Source organism: Onychomys torridus, chromosome 8 (assembly GCF_903995425.1).
Source record: "Onychomys torridus chromosome 8, mOncTor1.1, whole genome shotgun sequence".
NCBI lineage: Eukaryota > Metazoa > Chordata > Mammalia > Rodentia > Cricetidae > Onychomys > Onychomys torridus.
The window spans coordinates 22056703-22071070 of record NC_050450.1 but is presented as its reverse complement, the minus strand read 5'-3'; positions in this window follow the sequence as shown (position 1 = coordinate 22071070).

Genomic DNA, 14368 nt, shown 5'->3' with positions numbered 1-14368 from the left:
CAAGTGAGTTCCAGGAAAGGCTCCAAAGCTACAGAGAGAAACCCTGTCTTGAAAAGAAAAAGAAAAAGAAAAGGAAAAAAAAGAAACCCCAACTAAGACAGAAGGGAAGAGGGGAAACTCCTCCATGATTTTCAGTAATTTTTACCTTGAACAGTAAACTGAGTAAAAATGAAATACCAATATGCCAACAGACCACACCAGTGAGGCAGCACAATAAGGATTTTTCACGACAGTTCATTGACTTTTCTCTTTCAATCGACTGTACAGGAAGCATAATGAAAGAACCACCTTTTAAAAGTTATCTTGGGCCTGGAGAGATGGCTCAGCAGTTAAGAGCACTGGCGGTGCTTGCAGAGGACCTGGTTCGATTCCCAGAACCAACATGGCAGCTCACAGCTGTCTAACTCCAGTTCTAGGGGATCTGACTTCCTCTTCTGGCCTCCATAGGCACCAAACATACATGTGGTGCAATACACACATGCAGGTGCAATACACACATGCAGACACAATGCCCACACATACAAATGAAAATAGTTGTTTTGTTTTTTTGAGACAGGGTTTCTCTGTGTAGCTTTGGGTCTTTCCTGGAACTCACTCTGTAGACCAGGCTGGCCTTGAATTCACAGAGATCCACCTGTCTCTGCCTCCCAAGTTCTAACAACGCCCAGCCTTATTAAAAAGTTTTAGCTTCAGTATTATCTATTTGCTCCCTAGCTCCTGACATTAAAAAAAAAAAAGCAGGGCCAGCTGGGCAGTGGTGGTGCATGCCTTTAATCCCAGCACTTGGAGGTATAGGCAGGTGAATCTCTGAGTTTCAGACGAGCTTGGTCTACAAAGCCAGTTCCAAGACAGCCAGGACTGTTACATGGAGAAACACGGGGTGGGGGTTCTTGGGGGGAACAGGGCCATATTTAATATTTGAGGGAAAGGAGAAAAAGAAAAATTCTCAGGACATTATTCACATGGACCTGACAGAAATTTGGTCAGAGGGTTCTCTGAAATTAGGATATCTTGACAATGGGGAAGTTGTTTTAAGCAGTTACATGAATGAGCTCAAAGAGGCTGCTCTTCCCTGGTCTATCTTGTTCCAAAATTTGCTGTGACCGAAGCGGGTGTAAAAATGGATGGCCAGGGCAGGCAAATGTCTCTGACAGGCACTTGGACACTCACAAGTAGGACTGTAGAAATGCCCCTCATTTAACAAATTGCACCATTAAAAGTCATAATAGGCCTAAAAGTCATTCTTGAAAGAACTTACAAAGTAATTTGACCTACATAATCGCCTTGTTAAATCTATTTGATAGCATCAGACAGTTAGTGAAATATGCATAGTGCATTATATTAAAGAGAAAAGTACCCCTCAATTGGTATCTGATGTGCGCTTTGCAAACGTAGCTATTAGCTGCCTATGAAACTTCTGGACATGATTTGATTACCGTTAGGTCATTTTACTTTGTAACGTATGGGGGAGGGCCATTGCAGGTCTGCCCCTGCTTACTAGGAAATATTTAACAAAGAATGTTTTATTTATTAGCATAAAGAGACACTGTGGGCTACTGGGTGACTGAAGTGTGGATACAGCTGCCACGCTCGTCAAAAACACAGCTGTAATTCAACAATGAGGCGACAGCCAGTCTGTCTTGATCTATGCTTCAGCCAACTGGCTCTGAAAGCAGGACATTGCCTTCTTAAAATGATCTTCACAGATTTCTGTAATTGAACATTATCAAAAACAAACAGCAAGAGCACTAAACCCACAGAGCGATTTCTCAATTATGAATTCACTTTCTATCTGTGGGAGCACCAGTATTTTGTCTTTGTATTTCCAACATTCCAAATCAATAACCAAGAGTGATAGTTAAAGTCTAATCTTTGTGGGCAACACAATTTGTTTTGAAGGGAGTCTGTCGATGTACACGAGAAGAAGAAAGCGAAGTGAGGTGAAGAGCAGGTGTCCTGAGCCGTCCTGTGTCCCCGACTGGAGCCTTAGGTTCAAGTGAGGGAAGAACAGAGGCTGGAGGATCCTACAGTTCGGCTGTAGGTCGAGCAGGGGAACAGTGTCTTTCTAAGGAGCAAAAGGGAGGGGCTGAGGCAAGAGGATTGGGCATCTGAGGCCACCCAGGACTACCCTGCATGACCTTGTCTCAAAAACCTAAACAGAACAAAGAAGTCAGAAGAAAATTCCATAAAGGGGTCAAAGACAGAGAAGAATCAGCATGTCCAGTCCCTAAGTGCTGTGTTCTGTACCGCTCTCTACTTAACACAGAAAGCAGAAAAGTGAAAATAGAAAAGAAGCTTGTTTTTTAAAAACGCCAAATTGAGCACAATTATTATTGGTGCTTCATGTCCCTTTGGTTTGTGCCAATGTAACCTGCGTTTGTCAGAACCACCTCATGTCAACATGAAATTTACTGTTCTCGATGCTCGCGAGGGAAAGCATTTAGTGCAATTCCATTCTCCATACTTTAATCTATTTTTAAGGATTTTATCACTTTTTTTAGAAGAGACTATTTGGTGAGAATTATACCTTGGACATGAAGTATCCACCCTTTTTATAATAGACTTATAATCCCGAGCCACAGAGAAAATAGTCAATTTGTTCCTTACTCTTCCATACTGTGTTCTTTGCCATTCAGGATAAAGTTGGTGATATTTCAAGGTAAAACATTTAGATTCTGCTTTACTTTAAGTCCATGCCAGGGCCGGGCAGTGGTGGTGCAGGCCTTTAATCCCAGCACTTGAGAAGCAGAAGCAGGCAGATCTCTGTGAGTTCGAGGCCAGCCTGGTCTACAAAGTGAGTTCCAGGACAGGCTCCATAGCTACACAGAGAAACCCTGTCTCAAAAAAGAAAAAAGAAAAAAATCTTGCCAGGATATGCCACTGACCCCTTCTGGAGGATGCGGGGAAACTGGTCTCGCCGGTTAGCCCCACAGCGCCCTCTGCTGTGAATGCCGGGCTTTGCTCCTTCTAATGATGAAGCCAGACAAACCCGTCTTTCAACAAAGGGTCATTGCAGGCCAGGGGCAGGCTGTCAGCTTTGAGGACGCTGAACGTGAACGCTGACAGTGAGCTCAAATCTGTGTATCGTGTTCCCCCAAAATATTGTGTGTTCCCCAAAATAAACTTATCTGTGGTCAGAGAACAGGATGGCCACAATATTAAACATGAGGATAGGCAGTGGTAGCACACACCTTTAATCCTAGCATTTCAGAGACAGAAATACCTCTGGATCTCCGAGTTCAAGGCCACATTAGAAACAGCCAGGCATGGTGACTCACGCCTTTAATCTCAGAAATCCAGCCTTTAATCCCAGGGAGCGATGGCAGAAAGTAGAAAGATATATAAGGCATGAAGACCAGAAACTAGAAGCATTTGGCTGGTTCAGCATTTGGCTGGTTCAGCATTTGGCTGGTTAAGCTTTTAGGCTTTGGAGCAGCACAGATCCATTTGGATGAGGACTCAGAGGCATCTAGTCTGAGGAAACAAGACCAGCTGAGGAACTGGTGAGGTGAGGTAGCTGTGGCTTGTTCTGCTTCTCTGATCTTCCAGCATTCACCCCAATACCTGGCCTCAGGTTTGATTTTATTAATAAGAACTTTTAAGATTCCTGCTACACAAATCCAAGCCAGGATGTTCCCTGACTGAACCCCAGGACTTCCTATCCTCCCTTCTGGCTGCCTGTGTCCAGCCTGTACCAGGCTTTCCTACCATTTCACCATTCCCTGGCCAGTCAAGATTTACCTCCTGGTTGTCTTGTCTCCATGAGGGAATTACCCGTCACTCAGTTGTTCAGCCCAGACCTCGGAGCTGTGATTTCTCTCTTTCATAGGGCATCATGGAGGAGACAGTTCACAAATAGGTGGAATAGAGGACTAAAGAAGAGGTCTAGGAGGCAGAATGTAGTAACTACAGAAAATGAGAGATGCTGACGGAGAGAAGTGGGAACCTTTTCCAGTGGGTAGCCCTGTATATGGGGAGGGCTAGGACAAGTTTGTACTGTCCCTGACTCTCTTTAGGGGGGACTAGATCATATTTTGACCCCCTCAACCTCTATCAGGCAGGGCAAAGAACAGAGGGTCCTGTTTTCAATTTCTCCAATGCCTGGCTCTGATTTAAAAAATATAAATGACATACATTTGGGCAGCACATGTACAATTCAAAAACTGAACAAGCTGGGTGTGCTCAGGATAAGGATCTTCTGCCCTCCATGGACACTGCACTCACATACAGATATACCCACAGGCAAGACACCCACACACACAAAAGAAATAAATGTAATTTATTTTGATTAATTATGTATATGTGCATATGTGAATGTGTTCTCTCTCTCTCTCTCTCTCTCTCTCTCTCTCTCTCTCCCTGTGTGTGTGTGTGTGTGTGTGTGTGTGTGTGTGTGTGTGTGTGGTATTTTGGCAAAGAATGTGGTTGTTTTTTTGCCCTTGTGTCCTAAAAATCTGCCTGGGGCTAAATTGGAGACTTTTTGGATTAATGGCATCAGCCGAAGAGATTTCTAGGCAGCCTAGTATTGACTGTGCTGTGCAGTTATTGGTAATCACTCTTATGCAGACTATACTGAAAAGAAGCAAGCAGGACAAAGAGAATGCAAAATGTACAGTTTGGGGAGGAAAGGAGCATCAGAGCTCAGGGACATAAAAAGTTTCAAGAAAAGCCTGAAGCTAAATAGAATGAAGGGCGTGGTGACCTCGGGCCAAGACCCCCCCCCCCCCAAGCTTACACTGTGGGAAGTGGAAGGAAAGGCAGACTTCAGCAGTGAAGGGAGCCATCGACAACCCAGAGCTGTAGCTAGAGGAACTGAAGGAGAAGGAGCCCGAGCGAGCGAGCACCAGAACAGGGCACCTTCCACTTGATTCTGGCTTTAGAGTCAAGGATCCAAGCCAGGCGGTGGTGGCACATGAGTGTAGTGCCAGCACTCAGGAGACAGTCAGGCTGATATCTGAAGTTCAAGGCCAGCCTGATCTACAAAGTGAGTTCCAGGATAGCCAAGGCTGTTACACAGAGAAACTGTCTCGAAAAACAAAACAAAACAAAAAAGATGGAAGAAAAGGGTTGTGAAATCTACCCCTGTGCCCAAAGAAAGTCACTGAGGCCAGGCATGTGTCAGGGGTGTCCCTGCATGGAAGCCTAGGAAATCCATTACATGAAGATGGAGGCTGGATTGGGTTGAGGACCCCATGATGTTGGAGATGCCAGAGCCATGAGATCCCCATCAAGGAGAGCTGTAGACAGGGAGAGGAACCAGCCCAAAAGAGAGAAGTGTGCTGCAGTCAACAGAGCTGAAAGGAGCTGGAGGTCTGAAGAGCATTTGGACATCAGACCTGGAGACGCAGAGTTTGGAGTTGGCCCTGCTGGTTTGAGGTCTTGGCTTTTCCTCACTATACTCCCTCTACTTCTGTATTTATTGTGTAGATGGAAGAGGGTGCTGAAAGACCCCCACCAAAGGCCCAGACACAGTTCCTCCCAAATCCCAAAAGAGCTGAGGGAAGAGATATCTTAAAACAAACAGAACTGAGTCAGTTCCCCCTTCCTGGAGAGGTGACGTCAGATGGTTTCAAAAGAACAAAGTCAGGATGGCTGGTGGTGACCGATTAACTACGAGATGCCCCTCTCTGGAGACAACACGACCGGACCCCAGAGATGGGTTGTAAAACTCCTGACAGGGCAAACAGATAAGCTGAAATAAGACAAAGTCCAGGTCCAGGAAAAACTGGGCCAATCAAGGATGGACCCGTACTAACCACCTCCTCGCTAAAAAACTTTGTGGGTTTTGCCTATAATAACTAACTTCCCCAGCCGGGTGGTGGTGGCGCACACCTGTAATCCCAGCACTCGGGAGGCAGAGGCAGGTGGATCTTTGTGAGTTCGAGGCCAGCCTGGTCTACAGAGCTAGTCCAGGACAGGCTCCAAAGCTACAGAGAAACCCTGTCTCGAAAAACCAAAAAAAAAAAAAACAACCAAAACCAAAAAACAAAAAACAAAAACTAACTTCCCCAAGAAAGTGGACGAGGGTTCCCTGCTAGCTTGAACTACACACGTGCACGCTCGATGGAATAAACCTTGCTTTTGCATTCTGGTACACTCGTCCTCGGTTGTAGTGCCCTGGAACTCCCAAGTTGTGTAACTGCCGCCCTGCTTGCTGACCTTGACCTTGATGTCCTCCCTATGCTGATTCCCTGCTGGTCTCCACCCTCCTGAATGCTTAAGGGAAGTTCCTTGTTTGTGTATCTTGCATTTGGTGTAAACAGCTTAGGTGCAAGAATGTAGAACATTCAGTAGTGAACTTCTGCCCTCTGGGGTTCATCCATTGTGCTGTAAGCCTGTATTTAAGGTTTCCTCCATTCTTCAATAAACGGCATTTGGCATTCCCTGGCACAAATGACTCGCTGTCTTTTGTCTCTGTTTTTCGATCCACAGCCCCTCGCTCGGACATGGTGAATGGGTGGTGGTAGCGCGGGCACTACCGCAACACTCGGTGATCTCTCTGGGGGTCACGATCTGGGCACAACAGGCACCAGATCTCATTGCAGATGGTTGTGAGCCACCATGTGGGTGCTGGCAACTGAACTCAGGACCTCTGGAAGAGCTGTCGGTGCTTATAACCTCTGAGCCATCTCTCCAGCCCTCCTTTTACTTCTTTTGGAATGGTAATGTATATTGGACCATTGTACGTTGAAAGTATGTAATCTTTTTTTTAAATTTTTTTAAAGATTTATTTTTATTATGTATACAGTATTCTGTCTGCATGTGTCCCTGCAGGCCAGAAGAGGGCACCAGATCTCATTACAGATGGTTGTGAGCCACCATGTGGTTGCTGGGAATTGAACTCAGGACCTCTGGAAGAGCAATGCTCTTAACCTCTGAACCACCTCTCCAGCCCTGTGATCTTTTTTTTTTTTTTTTTGATTTGACAGGGGGTTACAGTTAAGACTGCCACAAGTCTCAAAAGAGACTTTGAACTTTGGACTTTTAAGCAGTGTTGAGACTGTGATAGACTAAGGGGACTTTTGAAGTTGGACTAAATGCGTTTTTGCATTACAATATGGCTACAAGCCTGGGGGAGGGCGGCAGGAAGTGGAATGTGGTGGTTTGAGTAGGAATAGCCCCTAAGCCAGGCCGTGGTGGCACACAACTGTAATCCCAGCACTCGGGAGGCAGAGGCAGGCGGATCTCTGTGGGTTCGAGGCCAGCCTGGTCTACAAAGTGAGTTCCAGGACAGGCTCCAAAGCTACACAGAGAAACCTTGTCTCGAAAAAAAAAAAAAAAAAAAAAAAAAAAAAATGACCCCTACAGAATCACATATTTGCATGCTTAGTCACCAGGGAGTGGTGCTATCTGAATAAATTAGAAGAATTAGGAGTTGTGCCCTTGTTAGAAGAAGCGTGTCGCTGGAGAGTGCCAGCTTTGAGGTTTCAGAAACCCATGTCAGGCCTAGTTTCTCTCTCTTGGCCTGCATATAGATCAGTCTGTAGCTCTCAGCTACTGCTCCAGCACTGTGAATGCCGCCATGCTCCTACCATGCTGATAATGGACCAACTCTTTGAAACTGAAAGCAAACCCCCAGTTCCATGCTTTCTTTAATCAGAGTAGCCTTGGTCATGGTGTCTCTTCATAGGAGCTGAACAGTGGCTAAGACAGTGTGCATGTATGTGTAGATTTGTGTGCATGTGGATACGTGTCTGTGTGCGTGCATGCATGTGTGTGTTGTAGAAGGCTGTGAGCCATCCAACCTGGGTGCGAGCCATGGCAGTGGGGGTGTCCTCATACTCTGCCTCTAGAGTGCTAGGTTTAAAGGTAAGTGCTGTCACGCCCCTGGCTGTCTTTGAATTCTCTGCAGCTGAATAACCTTGAATTCCTGAACCTCTGGCCTCAGTCCCCACCCCACCACAATCCAGCAAGTGCTGGGATTACAGGTGTACACCACCACGGCCAGCAGCAGTTTGATTTTTTAACTTCTGAGGAACTTCCACAGTATTCTATGACTCTTCTACTTTACATTCCCACCAGCAGCATGCCAGGCTGCTTTTTCACATCTGAACAAGTCTTGCTACATTTTGCCTTTTTGGATGTCCCAGACAGGGAGCTCATTGTGGTTTTGATCTGTGTTTCCCTGATAAGCTGTTGAACATCTTCTCAAATGTTCTGGGCTCTTAGAAAATGTCTTTGAGAAATATCCATCAGGTTCTTTGCACATCTTTGAATAGGGCATATATATTTTTTTCTATTGCTTAGTTTGTAACTGTTGGAGTTTCTTATATATCTTGCATATTAACTAAAAAATTGAAATTTGTGAGTTGTTTCTTGATGGATCTAAGTTTTCCTTTGCTGTGCAGAATGTTTTTAGTGTGCCCCAGTCCTTTTTGTTTATACTTGTTGTCTGTTTTGGCTGCTTCCCACTCCCTCTGCAGGAACTAAGAGGTCAGACTTCTGAATAACATAGTTTTAGTTTAACCGGTTTAGAAAGTAACAGATCTTGGCTGGGGATATGGCTCACTGACTGCTCTTCCAGAGGACCCAGGTTCAATTCCCAGCACTCACAAGCCAGCTCAGGACTGTCTGTAGTTCCAGTTCTAGGGGACCTGACACCCTCATACAGACATACTGTTGGTATTTTTTATTTGTTTGTTTGTTTGGTTGGTTTTTTGGTTTTTCAGACAGGGTTTCTTTGTGTTGCTTTGCGCCTTTCCTGGAACTTGCTTTAGAGACCAGGCTGGCCTCGAACTCAAAGAGATCTGCTTGCCTCTGCCGCCCGAGTGCTGGGATTAAAGGCTTGAGCCACCACCGCCTGGCTAATACTGTTGGTTTTTTGCAGCGCTCTTACCCTGCAAGGAAAAGTCATGAAACACAACAGAATCCACTAACAAGAGTTTTATTAAGATAAGAAAGAGGGATAGAGGTGCACAGGCCTACGGAAAGACACATGAGTGAAGGGGGCCTGGGAATCATGGTGCCAGCTTATAAAGGCTGGGCGGCGCCTGAGCACACAGGCCCATGTGCATAGATCACATGGTTGTGTTGTGTGTGAGCTTTACGCAACCGCATAAAGCCACTGGGTCACATGAGATGTTTGACCTGGAAATTACTCGGCAGAAGTGACTAGGTCCCACCAGGCATGCGTGACCATGCCCAACCGTGGGGGTATGTTGTGAATTCATGTCATCCCGGACTCTTTGTTTTGTTTGAGACAGGGTCTTTCTGTGTAGCTTTGTGCCTGGCTCTGCCTCCCGAGTGCTGGAATTAAAGGCGTGCACCACCACTGCCAGGCTGTTTTTTTGTTTTTTTTTTTCAAATGGCGGATGAGAGGGTATGGGGCATTGTTTCTTTCAAAGACTGCTTCCAGCTGACTGGTGGACAGTTGGTTGGCTCTTGGGGGAATGGGGAGGGGAGCTTCTGAAGTCCTGGGATGATGATGGGCCATCTGTCGTCCGCTGTCCATCTTTTGTGGTGTGGCTGTGAACCTTTTGTCTGACAAGATACTGGTGACACAGAAGCTTAGAGAGAAAAGAAGCATTATTATTTTATTGTTGGAGTGTTCCCAGACCAGGGAGTTGGCACTTATCTGAGGTAGATCCAGCCTGTCCAGATAGAGACATGTTAAGAAGTTACTGTGAGAAAATTTGTGATTATTATGGTGTTTTAGTACTCTGTTTAATTCTTTACCTGAGACAAGCTTTATTAGAGGTAGTTTATTCAAGGCACCTGTTCCCTTTACATACTTTTAGGGCAAAAACACCAACGCACATAGCACATGAAATTAAAAAAAAAAAAAAAGTAACAGATCTACCTGGTTTCATCCCATCGCTGTTAACTGTGTATCACCCTGGTTTACAAAGTGAGTTCCAGGATAGCCAGAGCTGTTTCTTGAAAAAACAAAACAAAACAAAACAACAACAACAACAAAACAGGAAAACCTCGTGGATCTTCTCTATTGAAAAAGGACGTAAACTGGCCGTAGTGGCTCAGACCGTAATCCAAGAACTGGGAAGCTAGAGCGGAATGGCTCTGAGTTCGAGGTTGTCTGGGTTACATTTTTTAGGGTTACTCCTAGCTCAGTCCTATCTACCTTTGAGAGCCTGCAACACTTTGTGTTGCAGTTGCTTGTTAAGTTTTAACACAGGACATGGAAGACAGAGCTCCGGTCGCAGAGAATGGTTGTCTACCAGACACAGTCCTTACATCCACTGTGCACCAGCACCCCAGGTGTTGGTTGATCTCCACAGCCGGCATGGAAGTCCCACTGTTCTGAGAAAAGCACAGGAGGAAGTTGGCAGCTGCCACACAAGTATGCAGCCAGGATTCATGGAACCGGCAAAAAGGCAAACAGCAACAGGCAAAGTAAGACTAGCCGCTCCGGCACCTGTTGTCTCCTGAACTGTGGCTGTCAATCTCAGGGGACCCACTCCTGCCTTGGGATCCGAGAGCTCAGTAAGGCCCAATGTTCAGAGGGTGGAACCCTGGCTGTACACTGGTCATTGCTCTGGGGGGCAATACTTCATTTTGAAGTGTGGTGCTCTAGCCCAAGAAGACACCATCATCTAACTGGAAATGTAGACGAATCTTTACAAGGCTGGGCAAGTTCTATGAAGGCAGATGCCTTTTTTTTGTTTGTTTGTTTGTTTTGAGACAGGTTTCCCTGTGTAGCCCTGTCTGTCTTGGAACTCTCTTCGTAGACCAGGCTGGCCTCAAACTCAAGAGATCCATCTGCCTCTGCCTCCTGAGTGCTGGGATTAAAGGTCTGTGTTACCACCACCCGGTGAGGGCAGATTTTTTTTTTTTTTTTTTTTTGACTGGTGAATTCTGTGGGCAGGAACCCATCTGCTATAAAGTCAGCAGCTGATAGTGAAATCCACAGAGGGAGAGTTTTGGCAGAAATATAGGAAGGAAGAAAGGAAGGACGGACAGAAGGAAGGAAGGACGGACAGAAGGAAGGAAGGAAGGAAGGAAGGAAGGAAGGAAGGAAGACAACTCTAGTCACCAAGTATCTATTGAAATCAGGACAGGCGACCATCCCTTCTGATACGGAAGTGACCTGCTGAAGACAATCCCTTTGGACTGGTTGAGCCTCTGAGGAATGGGCTGCATGGAGGCCTGTGGTTGATCTTTACGTTGGTTTATTCGAGTCCATATTGCTAAACTTTTGCAAATCTTCCATTTCTGCCACTGACTCCTTTTTCCCCCCAAGAGTTTTGAAGGCAAAGGTGGAAGTCACTGGGGCACAAGGCTGACTGAAGATGTCAGAGCAGGTCATCTTACCCACATGGTGATTATGATTCTTCTCTGTTGATGCAACTCTGGTAAGCAGTCCCACAATGCAAGGACCTTGCATATTCTGCATCTGGTCAGAAGGGTTTGTCACAGACATTACCCAGAGTTCCTTAGCACTTATTTTCTGGTCGTGTGCATTCCAGGTCCCTGCCCATTGGTCAGTTAGTTACTACCCATGGATCACTGTAGATCTGTATATCCAGTCATCACTTTTGTAGGTAGAATGAATGCCCATCATAGTGCTCAGGGGTCTGTCATGAGAGCGTGTCCCTTCGCATGATCCCTTGGGATGGTAGACAGAGGTAACAGTTATCTATTGCTAACTAGTCACTCTAAAATTAGTAGCTCAAAGTAGCAATGAGGTGTTTTACCCGTGAGTCTGCTACTGGGACAGGCTTGGCAGAGAGGGCTCATCTTTGTTCTAGTGGTGGGAGCTGGGAAACTTCATCAGGATCTGAAGGGTGGACTTTCACATGGCCTCAATTATTTGGCTCATGATTTGAGGGTAGAGTCCTTCACAATAGGAAAGGCATCATGTGGAAGACAGGCTCATGGTCATGACCACAGGAGGGAGGCTGCTTGCTCATGACTTAGTAGACCAGGGAGCAAGCTGGAACACATGTGAGGCTGGGAAAAGAAGCCTCAGCATCACCCTGTAGTTCACGTGGGACTGGCAATCCCACCGTCACAATGGGCATGCCTCATCCCACCCAGTGTGAGAACTCAGAAAAGTTCAATAGTAGAGGGTAGAATCATCTCTAGGTTATTGGCTGCTTTAAATCTACCTTCAAAGCATGACTCATAGAAAGTTAGATTTAGCTCAGTGGTAGAGTGCTTGCCTAGCAAGCACAAGGCCCTGGGTTCGGTCCTCAGCCGGGGGGTGGGGGGGGGTTGGGGGGGGAGAAAGACTCACTCCAAGAGCTTATTTATGTGTTAGAGCAAAACTTAATAGCAGGAGATGGAAACACGGCTTAGCTCTTGCTGAGGACCAGGGTTCAGTTCCCAGCATCCACAATATTCTGTAACTCCAATTCCTGGGAACCTGACACCTCTTCTGGTCTTCACGGGAACTGCAGGCACATGGTTCACACAAACATGCACAGCCTGCAAAACACACATACCCATAAAATATAAATACATATTAAAAAAAACCTTACTAGCAGTTTTGAAATATACGACTATTAAGAACTAGCAATCTGTCATCCAACAACCAATCTCTCACTTTCTCTTTCTTTGTGGTACAGGGGATTGAACTCAGGGTCTCACACACGCTAATGCTTTACCTCTGAGCTACAAGCCCAGGTCAAGACCCTTCCCCCCTCTTTTTGAGACGGTTTCACTGTGCATCTCTTGTTATCCTGAAACTCATGGGCCAGGCTGGCCTTGAACTCAGAGATTAAAGGCATGTGCCACCATGCCCAGCTCTGACCCTATCTCTTAAAAAAAAAGAAAAAGGAAGCTGGGCAGTGATGGCACATGCATTTAATTTCAGCACTCAGGAAACAGAGGCAAGTGGATCTCTGTAAGTTCAAGGCCAGCCTGGTCTAGATAGTGAGTTCCAGGAAAGCCAGGACTACACAGAGAAACCCTGCCTCAAAGAAAGGAAAAAAAGAAAGAAAAAGAAAAAAAAAGGAATCTTATGAGAGAAGACAAGAGAGAGGATAGAAACATTTCAGATGACAATAGCTAGGTTTTTTTTTTTTTCTAAAATTGATGAGAGTGAATATCTAAACTCTAGGAAACTTGGTGAACCCTAAGAAAAAAAGACACAGGAGGAGACGAGTACCAAAGTACATTGGAGTCCACAAGCTCAAAGTCAAGGATAAAGAGGAAGTCTTTTCCTTCCTCCTTCTCTTCCTCCCCCGGCCCCACTTCTTTGGACAAGGTCTCACGTAACCCAGGCCCATCCTGAACTCTGATCCCTCGGTCCCCTTTTTCTCAAGTACTGAGATTATAGGCAGGCCACACTAGTCTGAGTGAAACATCTGACACTCAGCCAGGACACTGTGCCTGATCCCAGCACTCTGAGGCTGAGGCAGGAGGACTACAAGTTCAAGCCTTGTGTTATGTAAGGACACCTGTCTCAACTGCCATGGGGGGCGGGGCAGGGAGGACAAACAGACACACAAATTCCAGCTAGGGATTCGGGTCAGTGGTAGAGCATGTGCTTGCCTGACATGCGGGGCCCTGGGTTCAATACCCAGCACAGGAAAAAGAAATCAAAACCAGACCAAAGCACAAACAGAACTTCCAAACCTATAAATCAAAGCAGTCTTTCTGGTTGGAGAAAAACAAAAGCCAGGGATAAGAGAGAAAAGTTTGAGAGAGAGAGAGAGAGACAGAGAGAGAGAGAGACAGAGAGAGAGACAGAGAGAGAGAGACAGAGACAGAGAGGTTTTTTGTTTTGTTTTGTTTTGCTTTTTTGGCTAAGCAAAGTTTTGTTTGTTTTTTTTTTTCTTCTTCGAGACAGGGTTTCTTTGTGTAGTCTAGCTCTGTAGACCAGGCTGGCCTCGAACTCACAGAGATCCGCCTGGCTCTCCCTCCAAGTGTTGGGATTAAAGGTGTGCACCACCAGGCTCTTCACAAGGTATTGTGAATAAAAACAAGAACACCAAAAGCTGTCAGAGAAATGACAAGTTACAGGCTGGGAGAGTACTTACAAACCACAGGAATGGGAAAAGACTGTGTCCCCAGTAAGAAACTCCTCCCCTAAGTTAATGTAAGATGAAAAATAAATCTTAGGACTGTGGAGGCTATATCCCAGATGGAGAACACAGAATCAATATTTTATTTTAAAATGATAAGAGGACAGAAAATGAACAGACGTCAGCAGATGTATGGGAGGCCAGGGAGATGGTTGGCTGTATAAGCAGGAGGACCTGTGTTTGAACCCCGGTATCCACATAAAAATTCTCACATGTACCTGTTACCCCAGTACTGTAGGGGCAGCTCCAGGTTAGTGAGAGACTCTTTCTCAAGAGAATAAAGGAGAGGGTAACAGAGTAGGACACCAAAAGTCCTTTGGCCATCTGTGCACATACCATGAACACACACACACACACACACACACACTTTTTAGAAGAAGAAT